This window comes from Hyperolius riggenbachi, chromosome 9 (assembly GCF_040937935.1).
Source record: "Hyperolius riggenbachi isolate aHypRig1 chromosome 9, aHypRig1.pri, whole genome shotgun sequence".
In the NCBI taxonomy this organism is placed as follows: Eukaryota; Metazoa; Chordata; class Amphibia; order Anura; family Hyperoliidae; genus Hyperolius; species Hyperolius riggenbachi.
In genome coordinates, this window is record NC_090654.1 from 170,941,404 (window position 1) to 170,954,494 (window position 13,091).

General features: G+C 41.9%; 1 protein-coding gene across 6 annotated transcripts in view; it reads right to left on the reverse strand.

The window, feature by feature from the left end:
- The window catches only part of WNT5A (Wnt family member 5A), an 82,702-nt gene that overhangs the window by 33,776 nt on the left and 35,835 nt on the right, over positions 1-13,091 (reverse strand). The gene's annotated exons all lie outside the window — the stretch shown is intronic.

Sequence of the window (13,091 nt, forward strand, 5' to 3'; positions counted from 1 at the left end):
CCCCACTTTAAGGGCCCATACACTGCCATTGATCGATCGAATTGATCAGCCGCAAATCGTTTGCGGCCGATTTCACCTGACAAGATGGAAAATCTAGGTTGATCTGCTGCTGGCAGTAGATCGATGGCCCATAGAGTTGCATTGGATCCAATGGTGCAATAATGCATTTAGGTCGAATTTCAATAGATTTCCTGTAGCTTTCACTCAAATCAGCAGCAGATCAACCTAGATTTTCCATCTTGTCAGGTGAAATCGGCCGCAAACGATTTGCGGCTGATCAATTCGATCGATCAATGGCAGTGTATGGGCCCTTAAAGTGGGGAACCCACTGGAAGTATAGCTTGGAATTTCTGATTCTGCACAGTGTATGGCCTGTCAATCATTCAATCATGGAGACCATTAGAAAGCTCCTCTTTGTACTTTATCTGTTCGTGTGTTGCCGACCAGGCGTGCCCGACCTCGAGAGCTATCTCTCCTCTTAAGAGATAGTCTCCAGATCAGATAGTGACATCCACCTTCAGGTGTCACTCACTCTCTGATCCTTCCTATCTCCAGCCTGACTCCACCCCTTGATGAGTCTCAGGCTGCTGGAAGGTTCCTGTGCCCTCAAGAGCAGTATTCCTTTACTGCCTATGATCACCTGCTCAGCAGGTGCATTACTCAAAGTACTACTGTTACACCAAACACTCACATACCTATAGGTGTCCAGAGGTAAGCTATATATATCTGTATTATCAGTGATTCTGCAGATCATCAATAATCGGGTATATATCTGCATTATTGGTGATACTGCAGATCACCAATAGTCAGATTCTCTCTGCGTGCTGACACGTTCTCTAGAATCTGTCCTAAAGTGGATCTGAACTCTTGCACAGGACAGATGGATAACTTAGAGAAATGCACCCTGTATGTATTTAGAGAGTTTAGCCTGTTTAATTCCTCATCATTGGTGTCTAATTACAAGTTGTAATTTGATCTCTCTGTCACATGACTGCCATGGCGGAGATGGTAGATAAGCTCATTTAAAAGCACAGGATGTTAACAATATGTCTGCTTCCATGAATCAGGAAGTAGAAACAGTGCAGATTTATTTTAAGATTTGTATCAGCTGTAACAAAAATGTTTTTGTTTAAAGTTATAATGCTGTTGCATACCTTTAGAGCAGAGAAGACGTTCTGAGTTCAGATCCGCTTTAAGGGAGAACTCTGAATATAGTAGTCTTCTGAAATATTGGTTCTGACGTCCAACTTTATGCCCAATTGTTGTTCAAGCTGGTCGAACGTCTTAATGTGCAATCAACAAGTCATTCAAAAGTCATGTACACACAGACCAACAAAACGGCAGATATGCTAATTTCACCTACAGTGGGATGCAAAAGTTTGGGCAACCTTGTTAATCGTCATGAGTTTCCTATATAAACCGTTGGTTGTTACGATAAAAAATGTCAGTTAAATATATCATATAGGAGAGACACACAGTGATATTTGAGAAGTGAAATGAAGTTTATTGGATTTACAGAAAGTGTGCAATAATTGTTTTACCAAAATTAGGCAGTTGCATAAATTTGGGCACCACAAAAAAGAAATGAAATCAATATTTAGTAGATCCTCCTTTTGCAGAAATTACAGCCTCTAAACGCTTCCTGTAGGTTCAAATGAGAGTCTGAATTCTTGTTGAAAGTATTTTGGACCATTCCTCTTTACAATTGGCGTCAAATCCTGGGGCTAGCAGGGTGAAGCTATAGCAGCCCATATGGTCCATTGTATGGGGGAGGGCCTCTGGAAGAGAGGGGCGGCCAAGATTCACCCTCTCCCCCAGAGCCCTTGCCCAATCTATGGACAAGGGGCTCTTACCCACCTCCAGTGTCCAGAAGGAGGTAGGGGCATCGATGCCCTGGGAGGATTCATAGTGTCATCTGGTAGTCCCTGACAAAAAATGCTGCACACTTTGATCCCTGCCCCGATGACTGACAAACAGCACCGCACACATCAATTCCATTCCCAGCCCTGGGCTAGCAAGCCCCAGAGCAAGGACATTCTGACATTCTGCTGAAGAAAGTCATTTTACTGACTTTAATAACCATTCTTTCCTTGAAAGATCTTTTTGTTTTTTTCCCTCTTATTCACACTGTTCTCCTTAATATACTCTCCAATTTTGGTAATTCTAGCATGTACGGAGGATTTGCTATTAACTGCTAAAGTCGGCAGCCATTGACTTCAATGTTAAATGCAAATGCAAATTTTGGACGCAAAAAATTTCAGTAAAAAAACAAAAGGCAAATAATCATTCACCAGAAACCGTTTGCCAGTGAACAAGTTCGTCCTCCCTAGCCACCCCTTGTGGAAGTGTGAGGGATATGGTGGACGTTTTGAATTTTTTTTGTTTTATGGAGTTTAGTTTGACTTTAAAGTGTACTTGACAAACTACAAAGCAAAAGCTCTTGGTGAATACAGTGTACTTACGATACACACCATTTGTAGTGAAAAAAACTTTAGGAAAGGCTTTGCGCTCCTATCATGTAAGGACTAGGATAACAGGGGTGTCCAGACAATGGTGGCTAATGGCAGCACAAGAGCATAAAAAAGTCAAACCATTAGGGCTTGTTTACAGTGTAAGCATTTGATTATTTTTAAGTGCTGGCAATTTTAAAAATTGCTTTAAAAGCATTTCTGCAATGTCGCTCTATGTGAGTGTTCTCATATAAGCGACGAGCTTTCTTTCCAATCGCAAACACGGCTCCTGCACCATTTCCTGAGTATTTGCGCTTCAATACAAAGTATAGGGAAATCGCAAACTGCTTGAAAAAGCGATTTTCTTATGGCACTTAGAAAAGCGCTCACAGAAGCGCTCAGTTCTTGCGGTTTATAATGTGAACTTTGCCTTAAGGTTGGCATGCAATTAAAACAAATGTAAGTCTTATTAATTATGCAATGGTTACTTTTTAAAGCCACTAAGACACTTTGGCAAGACAAACACCAAAATAAAGTGAATCACAGTCCATGTGCACTTGCATCCAGAGATGTGCACCAGTCCAGCTTTTGCAGCAGAACAGACTGGAGAGAGAAAGGAAGCAGTTCATGTACACAAGAGTGTGTGACTGGGACGTCCCTACCAAAATGTTCTGTTGTTGTAGACCTGCTGGAGCTCAAAAGTAGGCATGATTAATAAAATGCAAAATTATGCAAATTTTGCGTGCCAAGTAATGCAGATTGAAGAAGGACCAATCAGATTCTGCCAAAAGGGAATTTGATTGTTGTATCTATGACACCATACACATCGCCATAAAGTCTCCAACACTCTAGAGAACGATTTTATGTTACGGTTTCTTACCCATTGGAGAGATGTGCCTCACATTCTGCTAGGGTAGGAAGGCAGGACAAATCTTTCATATGATGGAGCCGGCAGGTTTTAGCTCCCTTCCATGACTATTTTGATGCCCCAAGACATTCCACTACTTTCCCAGATATAGGTCCTTCTCATAAAATTAGCATATTGTGATAAAGTTCATTATTTTCTGCAATGTACTGATAAACATTAGACTTTCATATATTTTAAATTCATTACATACAACTGAAGTAGTTCAAGCCTTTTATTGTTTTAATATTGATGATTTTGGCATACAGCTCATGAAAACCCAAAATTCCTTTCTCAAAAAATTAGCATATTTCATCCGACCAATACAAGAAAAGTGTTTTTAAAACAAATAAAAAGTCAACCTTCAAATAATTATGTTCAGTTATGCACTCAATGCTTGGTCGGGAATCCTTTTGCAGAAATGACTGCTTCAATGCGGCGTGGCATGGAGACAATCAGCCTGTGGCACTGCTCAGGTGTTATGGAGGCCCAGGATGCTTCGATAGCGGCCTTAAGCTCATCCAGAGTGTTGGGTCTTGCGTCTCTCAACTTTCTCTTCACAATATCCCACAGATTCTCTATGGGGTTCAGGTCAGGAGAGTTGGCAGGCCAATTGAGCACAGTAATACCATGGTCAGTAAACCATTTACCAGTGGTTTTGGCACTGTGAGCAGGTGCCAGGTCGTGCTGAAAAATGAAATCTTCATCTCCATAAAGCTTTTCAGCAGATGGAAGCATGAAGTGCTCCGCAATCTCCTGATAGCTAGCTGCATTGACCCTGCCCTTGATAAAACCAGCAGCTCACATGGCACCCCAGACCATCACTGACTGTGGGTACTTGACACTGGACCTCAGGCATTTTGGCATTTCCCTCTCCCCAGTCTTCCTCCAGACTCTGGCACCTTGACTTCCGAATGACATGCAAAAGTTGCTTTCATCCGAAAAAAGTACTTTGGACCACTGAGCAAGAGTCCAGTGCTGCTTCTCTGTAGCCCAGGTCAGGAGCTTCTGCCGCTGTTTCTGGTTCAAAAGTGGCTTGACCTGGGGAATGCGGCACCTGTAGCCCATTTCCTGCAATGCCTGTACACGGTGGCTCTGGATGCTTCTACTCCAGACTCAGTCCACTGCTTCCGCAGGTCCCCCAAGGTCTGGAATCGGTCCTTCTCCACAATCTTCCTCAGGGTCCGGTCACCTCTTCTCGTTGTGCAGCGTTTTCTGCCACACCTTTTCCTTCCCACAGACTTCCCACTGAGGCGCCTTGATACAGCACTCTGGGAACAGCCTATTCATTCATAAATCTCTTTCTTTGTCTTACCCTCTTGCTTGAGGGTGTCAATGATGGCCTTCTGGACAGCAGTCAGGTCGGCAGTCTTACCCATGATTGCGGTTTTGAGTAATGAACCAGGCTGGGAGTTTTTAAAAGCCTCTGGAATCTTTTGCAGGCGTTTAGAGATAATTAGTTGATTCAGATGATTAGGTTAATAGCTCGTTTAGAGAACCTTTTCATTATATGCTAAATTTTTTGAGATAGGAATTTTGGGTTTTCATGAGCTGTATGCCAAAATCATCAATATTAAAACAATAAAAGGCTTGAACTACTTTAGTTGTGTGTAATGAATTTAAAATATATGAAAGTCTAATGTTTATCAGTACATTACAGAAAATAATTAACTTTAATCACAATATACTAATTTTTTGAAAAGGACCTGTATATCCCTGTTTTTGAATCTGATCTGTAGAAACACCCTTTTCAAATATACATATGCCCCATATAACAACCAAAGCCACTATGTGTAAAGCTCATTATAGCTGCACTTGTTACAGAGCGTAACGAGTACATATAACAAGTGCAGGGTTGTGTGTCTCTCTACCTCAAATGCAGAGGAGAATTAGGAATTATAGGGAATCTAGAAATGTCATGTTATGAACCCTAGTAAGACAACAAATGAGATATCAACCTGCCAGAAGGAAGAATGCATGCCAAATATGTTTACACACCATCCTCTGCATTGGAAAGCTGAAAGCTAAGCTGGCGTTCATAGCACAATGCACCCCTCCTTGCCCCCCCCCCCCATCAAATCCACTGATGCCAAGAAATGGTACTGCCTCATTCCACCAGCTGAAAGGATAAATGTCATTTTTCGTGTGCGCTAGTCAGTGGCATAACGAAGGAGCTTGGGACCTCGGTGCCAATCTTACATGGGGCCCTAAGCACCATATTAATATGGAGCCCCAAAACCTACCAAGGACAGTTGCAGTGTCAGAAAGGTATAATCAGAGTAAGAAACTAGCTACGTAAGGATTATCATCACTCAATGCACATACAGAAGTGTTCATTACCAGCATAGCACTAGTAAAAAGCTAACAAGATGGATGAAGGAGGGCCCCTAGTGGGCCCCTCCAGCCCAAGGGCCCCGGTGCGGTCGCAACTTCTGCATCCCCTATTGCTATGCCACTGGTGCTAGTGTTAAATTTGATGTCACATGCAAAGGCTTGAATATACACACAACCTACACTCTGATAGTAAAAGAAAGGAAAAACACAATCGAGAGCCCCCAATAGTGTATTATTGATGATAAAGGAATGCCAAGGTAGCAGCAAATAGAAATATACTCACAAGTATGGGTTGCTGGGTTCAGGCAACCACTTAAAGCACTTACGGGGATATTAGGCCTGTCCCCACTCAGGCTAAAAAGGTCGCTCTCTGTAGAAGGTAAGAAGGGGTATTCACCGATCCAGGCAGGTGGATAACAATAATTGCAATGGAAACAGAGGTGCCAGCAGAGTAAAAATTGATCATAGGTAAAAACAGATAAAAGTTGGGGGGCAAGGGTGGACCTACCTCCCCAAAACCAAACACAGCCACAATGTATGGTTTAAATAAGATTTAATTCGTACTCCAGAACAAATGCAACGTGTTTCGCGGGTCTCTAGCCCGCTTCCTCAGGCAATAATAAAGACAGGATCAACTCAAAAGTTGTGTAGCCAAGAGGCGCTGTACTTGGCTACACAACTGAGTTGCTCCTGTCTTTATTATTGCCTGAGGAAGTGGGCTAGAGACCCACGAAACACGTTGCATTTGCTCTGGAGTACGAATTAAATCTTGTTTAAACCATACATAGTGGTTGTGTTTGGTTTTGGGGAGGTAGGTCCACCCTTGCCCCCCAACTTTAATCTGTTTTTCAGGCAAAAAACAAGGGGGGGGGGTACGGGATATCAACCCAAATCGGCTCGTCTCACCCATAAATATGAATAGCAGCTTAAAAAAGAGAATATAGGGAGCACAGAGCTGGTGTAATAATAATATAAATATAAATTTATTGCAACTTCTTATGGCCTATAGACATACAAAAAACGAACAAACATATACCCTCCCTTAAAAACAGATACTGGAGCAACCATGGGACTGTAACTGCTGCATGGAACCGGAGTGCACTCCTATATAGTCCAAAGAAACATGCATGTAATTGACTTTTTCTTCAGGCCCACAGTGAACTTGTATCCAAGTGAAAACCAGATAAGGTCACCGGCGACAGCACATCCAATCAACCCGTATGTGCATCTATATCAGTGCACGCCTCTGCAAACAGAGTTGCTTACGCTTCTCATTACTGACACACCAGCCGTGTCAAACCTCCGCTCCCCGCTAATAAAGCAAAGCTTTTTCTCCCATCACTTTCTATGATAAGCAACAGCCAATCACTGAGCCTTGCCGAGAATACAGTATCTCACCACACCATAGCATCGGCCGTCATCGGGGCATCATGCGGCGTTGTCAGGTTTCTTAATTGTAGCGACAGCGGAGCGGGGGGGGTTGGGGGGGGGAAGAGATGCGGAGGCACGGGTGATCCGAGCCGGGACGCACTTCCGGGTAGCGCTGCGTGTCACGTGACGCGTTTCGTCACGTCCCACGCAACTTCTTCAGACGTAAGCAACTCTGTTTGCAGAGGCGTGCACTGATATAGATGCACATACGGGTTGATTGGATGTGCTGTCGCCGGTGACCTTATCTGGTTTTCACTTGGATACAAGTTCACTGTGGGCCTGAAGAAAAAGTCAATTACATGCATGTTTCTTTGGACTATATAGGAGTGCACTCCGGTTCCATGCAGCAGTTACAGTCCCATGGTTGCTCCAGTATCTGTTTTTAAGGGAGGGTATATGTTTGTTCGTTTTTTGTATGTCTATAGGCCATAAGAAGTTGCAATAAATTTATATTTAATCTGTTTTTACCTATCATCAATTTTTACCCTGCTGGTGCCTGTTTCCATTGCAATTACACTCTGATAGTGTCTTAGTGGTACACTGATCGCAGCATACCAGCAGAGGCACCACACTGCATTTTAGACATAAAAAACCCAGAAATTATATTAGAAAATTGATTGATTCAGTGTACCTGTATTGCAAATGTTAACAGTTTTTTTTAGTTTTACCAATATTTGCCTATGATCATCTGTATACAATCTTAGTATGTCATACCCTGTGTCTACTGTATAAAGCGACTGGATAGTGTACTGGTTAAGGGCGCCGCCTCTGACGTCTGGCAACCAGGGTTTGAATTTCCAAATCAGTAAGCAAGTTTAGGAGTCCTTAAGCAATACAAGACTCATTAAACACTGATAATGCCTACTGAGCGCACCCCTAGTAGCTGCAGCTCTCAATCAATTTGAGTCAGACAGGAGAAAAATGCTATACAAATATTATTAAAAGGGTCTATACACAACCCAAAAAAAAAAATAAAAAAAAAATAAAAAATTACCGACAACAGACGACTAACAATGCAGAAACTACTTTACCAGAGATGTTGTTGGAAAGACTTGTTTCCACACACAGATATTGCAAACAACCAAATGAAATACTGCACACGGAAGTGGAAATTACCTTATGCATAACATGCAGGCATTCAGTAGAACAATGAACAATGAAGTTCAAACAACATTGTACACACATGGCCAACTGCACGATATCTGCCCAAAAGTCTGAGTCGATCCGTCCATTGGATTAGGCAAAATGCCCAGTGTCGGTTGCTTGCTCGTCGTTGGGTTACATTTTTGATCAGGATTGTCGTCTGATATGGCAAAATCTGTTTGTTAGACTTTTCAAATGACTGGTTTAGCGTGTGTACGAGGCTTAAGTAGGTATCCATCATAGGTGATGTATCTGTAGCCCCTTCTTGAGATATAAGCTCTAATCTGCACCCTAACAGACAAGATAAAAATAAGCAGCTTTGTCTAATTACAGAATTGCTTCATGTACAAACATTCTGTTATAAATAACAGAATTCTCTCTGATACAACTTGCACATGTAATCCCCACTCTGCTCACATATATTAGGACCTTCTCATGTGACACTCCCCTAATGGATACCTATTTAAAACTGCAGGATGAAGTGGCTTAGCAAATGTATCTGTTAATCAGAATGAGAGAGGGTTCAAGGGGTGGAAGTGATTTTGGGCTTTTTCTAAACTTTCTTCCCACACCAGCTCCCATGAAATGAAAACAAGATGATTTGAGAGGTTACATTTGCAGCGGGTTACAATAACTGCACTTAAAGAGAAACTCCAACCAAGAATTGAACTTTTTCCCAATCAGTAGCTGATACCCCATTTTACATGAGAAAGACAATGATTTTCACAAACAGACCATCAGGGGGCGCTGTGTGACTGATTTTGTGCTGAAACCCCTCCCACAAGAGGCTCTGAATACCGCGGTACTGCTGGCAAACTGCCACAATGTAACAATGTTCAGAGACAGGAAATAGCTGTTATTAGCTGTCTAACAGACAGAGCAGCTAGAAACAGCTAAATAACCTGCCCACAGTAACAATGTCACCATGTAATAAATGTCAGAATGTGAATCTGGGAGAGGAAAGATTTTACAATGAGCAAACACTGACTAAATCATTTATACATAATTATGGTAAAAAATGAAGCACTTTTTTTACTACATTATTTTCACTGGAGTTCCTCTTTAACTGACTTTCCAAAATAAATGTCAGAGCAGAAATAAAAACACGAGATCTTTAAATCTGATATGTCTCTCCCTCTTTTTTTTTCCTCCTTCCTATCAAACTGCGTGCCATCTCATTCTTCCATTGAATTAAAATCATCTCTGTTTATCTCCAAAATAGCCTTTAAAAGCCCTGAAATGGAGAGTTTTAAACAGTGAGCCTGCAGACGGTTTGTATTAAATTAAGAAACAAGTTCTATTCACTTTGTGTAACGCGAGCATTCTGCCTATATGAATGCCATATTGTACACTGTCCTATAGACATGCCATGGGCCATCTGAAATCTTAGGAATTAAGCGCGATTCAGCTCGGAATATAAATCTCTCTAACTGACCCCATACGCTTTTATTGGGTTGGGCGAGACTTCAATTTATCCTGCAAGAAGGTAAAATAATTCATTTTACTGAGCATTTTATTCACAGTACTATGGGCAAGCAGTTGGGGATTTCTATGGGCTGGACCATTGGTTGAAGATATGCAGGGCAGTTTCTAGGCTAAATTGCACTCAGGGAGAGGGTGTAAAAATTGCGCCCCCACCCCCGTGGACTCGTGAATCCTTACTCTTTAGGGACAGTCACACAGCCACAGGTCACAAGAAGATCTGCCTACTTACTGGTGACCAGCCGCTGATCCAGGAGGAAGGAGAGGCCAGGAACACACACCGGTGAAGAGAGCCAGGAAAGCAGATTCCTCTGTGGGTGCCGCCCACTGACAGCCTGCAGTACCCCTACAGGACATCAGGTGTCATCACGCGGTGGTGACGTGATGATGACTTGACGTCTGACGCAGGCAGCCTAGGAGGAGTCAAGGAAGGTAATCATGCTGGTAATCATCTTCTTCCACTTGTCTGCACTGCGTGTCACCAGCTCCCTAGCGGTTATGTCCTTCTGCCTGCACCCCCCTTTATCTACTTGTCAGTCTGCGCCCAGGGCGGTTGCCCTGCCTGCACTGCCCAAGAAACAGCCCTGAAGATATGCATTACAAGAGTATGTACATTTCTAAGTAGCAATTGCTCCTGTAGTTATTTTGTAAAATGTTCTTCATGTATGTTGAAGCTATGTAAATAACTCCATGACGGGCATGTGGTTAGCACTCTGCCTTGCAGCTCTAGGGCCCTGGGTTCAGTTCCCACAAGAGGCATTATATGCATGAGGTACAGTATGTTCTCACTGAGTCTGCTCTGGTTTTGCTCCAACATCACAAAAATATACTGCTAGGTGTCTTGCCTGTGATGAATTGTGTTTATATATAGGGGCATGGGATAGTAAGATGGCTGGGGGACATATTTGAATGTGCTACACAATCTAAGGCAGAGCTGGATAATTCCAAGCTAGCCGAGGTTTCTTAGCTGTTGCCCAAATGTTGAGGATTTCTCTAACTGTTGCCAATGTAGCAGACTTTTAAATAGTTTTGTTGCTGGCTCCTGAACTTCAAATTAACTGGTTCGCCCCGGCTATAAAGTACTGCATTGTAGGTTTTGCATATATATTATATGTTTTTTAATCTACCACTGTAACCAGAATCGTATGAAAAATACTTAATATTTTGTTTTATATTCACTTTTTTTAGTCACCTTGCACCAATTTATTGGTGCATGGCTAGTTCAATTCTATGCACATCACATTTTATTAAGGCTTTACATGTTAGCATGCATCAACCACATGTATTGGCATTCTACTACTGAAAGAAGTATGACCATTTCACAAGTCAGCCAGATGATGTTGTTTAATTAGTTTTAAAATGTAAATGCTAGAAAAAGCACCATGTAACACATAAATGTCACTGAAAAGTGTGAAATCTCCCTGAATATTTACTATTAAAAAAAAAAGTGTATTAACTTGGAGGATTAGAGACATAACTAGAATTAAGCTCTTTTGGCAAGGATGCTCCTCTTCTCCTGCGTCATGTTTTTGTGGTTGTATTCAGTGCTCATTCACACCAAATACATCTGCATGAGTTTGCATGAACACATACATTTTACAGACCGCAAGGTGCATGCAGTTTAGCATTTTGCATTCCCCTAAAGCATTTCCATGCACAACATTTTTCAAACACACTATCTTACAAATCTTTATGTGGAAATGTAAGCAGTTAAAGACACCCTGAAGTCTCATAAAAAATCATCTTTTTATTTCAAAAACCTCTGTAACATTATTGCCCCAACTAAAACGCTGCATCCCCGTGGCTGAACACTAATCCCTCCAAACTCCCCGGGGCACACTGCGAGGAGCGCTTCCGAGAGAGGCAGAGTTTTCAGCTGCAGCTCTGCCTCTCCACGCGTCTATCAGCGCGGATCGCCGGCTCTGCCTGCCCCTCTCAGTCTTCCTTCACTGAGAGGGGCGGGGGGGGGGGGGGGGGAGGCAGTGATACGTGCTGATTGACGCGTAAGGAGGCAGAGCTGCGGCTGAGAGCTCTGCCTCCTCCAGCAGCAAAATCCACGACCAAGAAAGTCATGGATTTTGCTGGGAAGAGATAGGGGGGAGTTAGGGAGGATTTAGTTCGATTTCAGCCACGGGGATGCAGAGTTTTAGTTAGGGCAATAATGTTACAGAGGCCTTTACAATAAAAAGCTGATTTTTTTAGGAGACTTCAGTGTCTCTTTAAAAAGGTATCTGAAGGGAAAATAAACTTATGAGATAATGATTTGTATGTGTAGTACAGCTAAGAAATAGAACATTAGCAGCACAGATAGGAGTCTCATATTGTTTCCAGTACAGGAAGAATTAAGAAACTTCAGTTATCTATGCAAAAGAGCTTCTCTGAGCTCTCTGACTAATTTAGTCAGAGAGAAATGCTATTTTCTGAAGCACTTATCTCAATCAGTTTTTTTTTGCCAGGAAGTTCAAAGGCTTTGCCCCATTTCATCATTTAAAATACAGAGTGTAATTTGTAAACTGCAAATATTTGAGAATGATGCAATATTATAGAAAAAACAGCTATATAAAAGTGAAAATAAAAATACGAGACTCTTTTCTTTGCTACTAATGTTATATTAATTATCTAGATTACACTTACAATGCACCATAAGTTTGTATTTTTTTTTCTTCAGTGTCACTTTAAGTCAATGGGTTTGTGACAAGTAAAAAGAAAATGCAAACGGGGGGGGGGGGGGGGGGGGAGGTTAAAATATAAAATGAAATGCAAATATTGTTGGAGAGCATGGGCCCCCCAAAAAGTATTCTTCACTGTCAGTTAACATGCGCTTTTTGCAGTATCGCACCGCAGGCAGTGTATTACGGCAACGCACGCCATTATACCAGAATGCACAGGCTGCACTGTTGTACATTGCAGTGTGTGAAAGCCGAGTTACACTACTACTTTGACTCTAGCCTTAATTGGAGCAAATATAATTACAAAAAAAATTAATTAAAAAAAAAGGGAAAGAAAGAAAAGAAAAGGGGGACCAATGCTTATTTTTCGAAACAACGCAAGATTCTCTTTACCAAGATGTGATGTTCAGGACAATGATACAAACAAAAAGTGATTTGCCACAACCTGCCTTGATTTTGTCACTACTCCTGTTTAACACTGGAAGCTCGCAATATGGTGCAGTACACCTATGAATCCCAGCAGCCCACTTATTGTCACACATAGTCTGCAGTCTTTGCTTCATAGAGTTCCAATTGACAAATTGTATCAAAGCCCATTTCCCAGTGCATTAGCTGGTATATTTCAGCACAGTATGCACTTGCTCACCACCTTTTGTGAACACGTTGTGTGACTTTTTT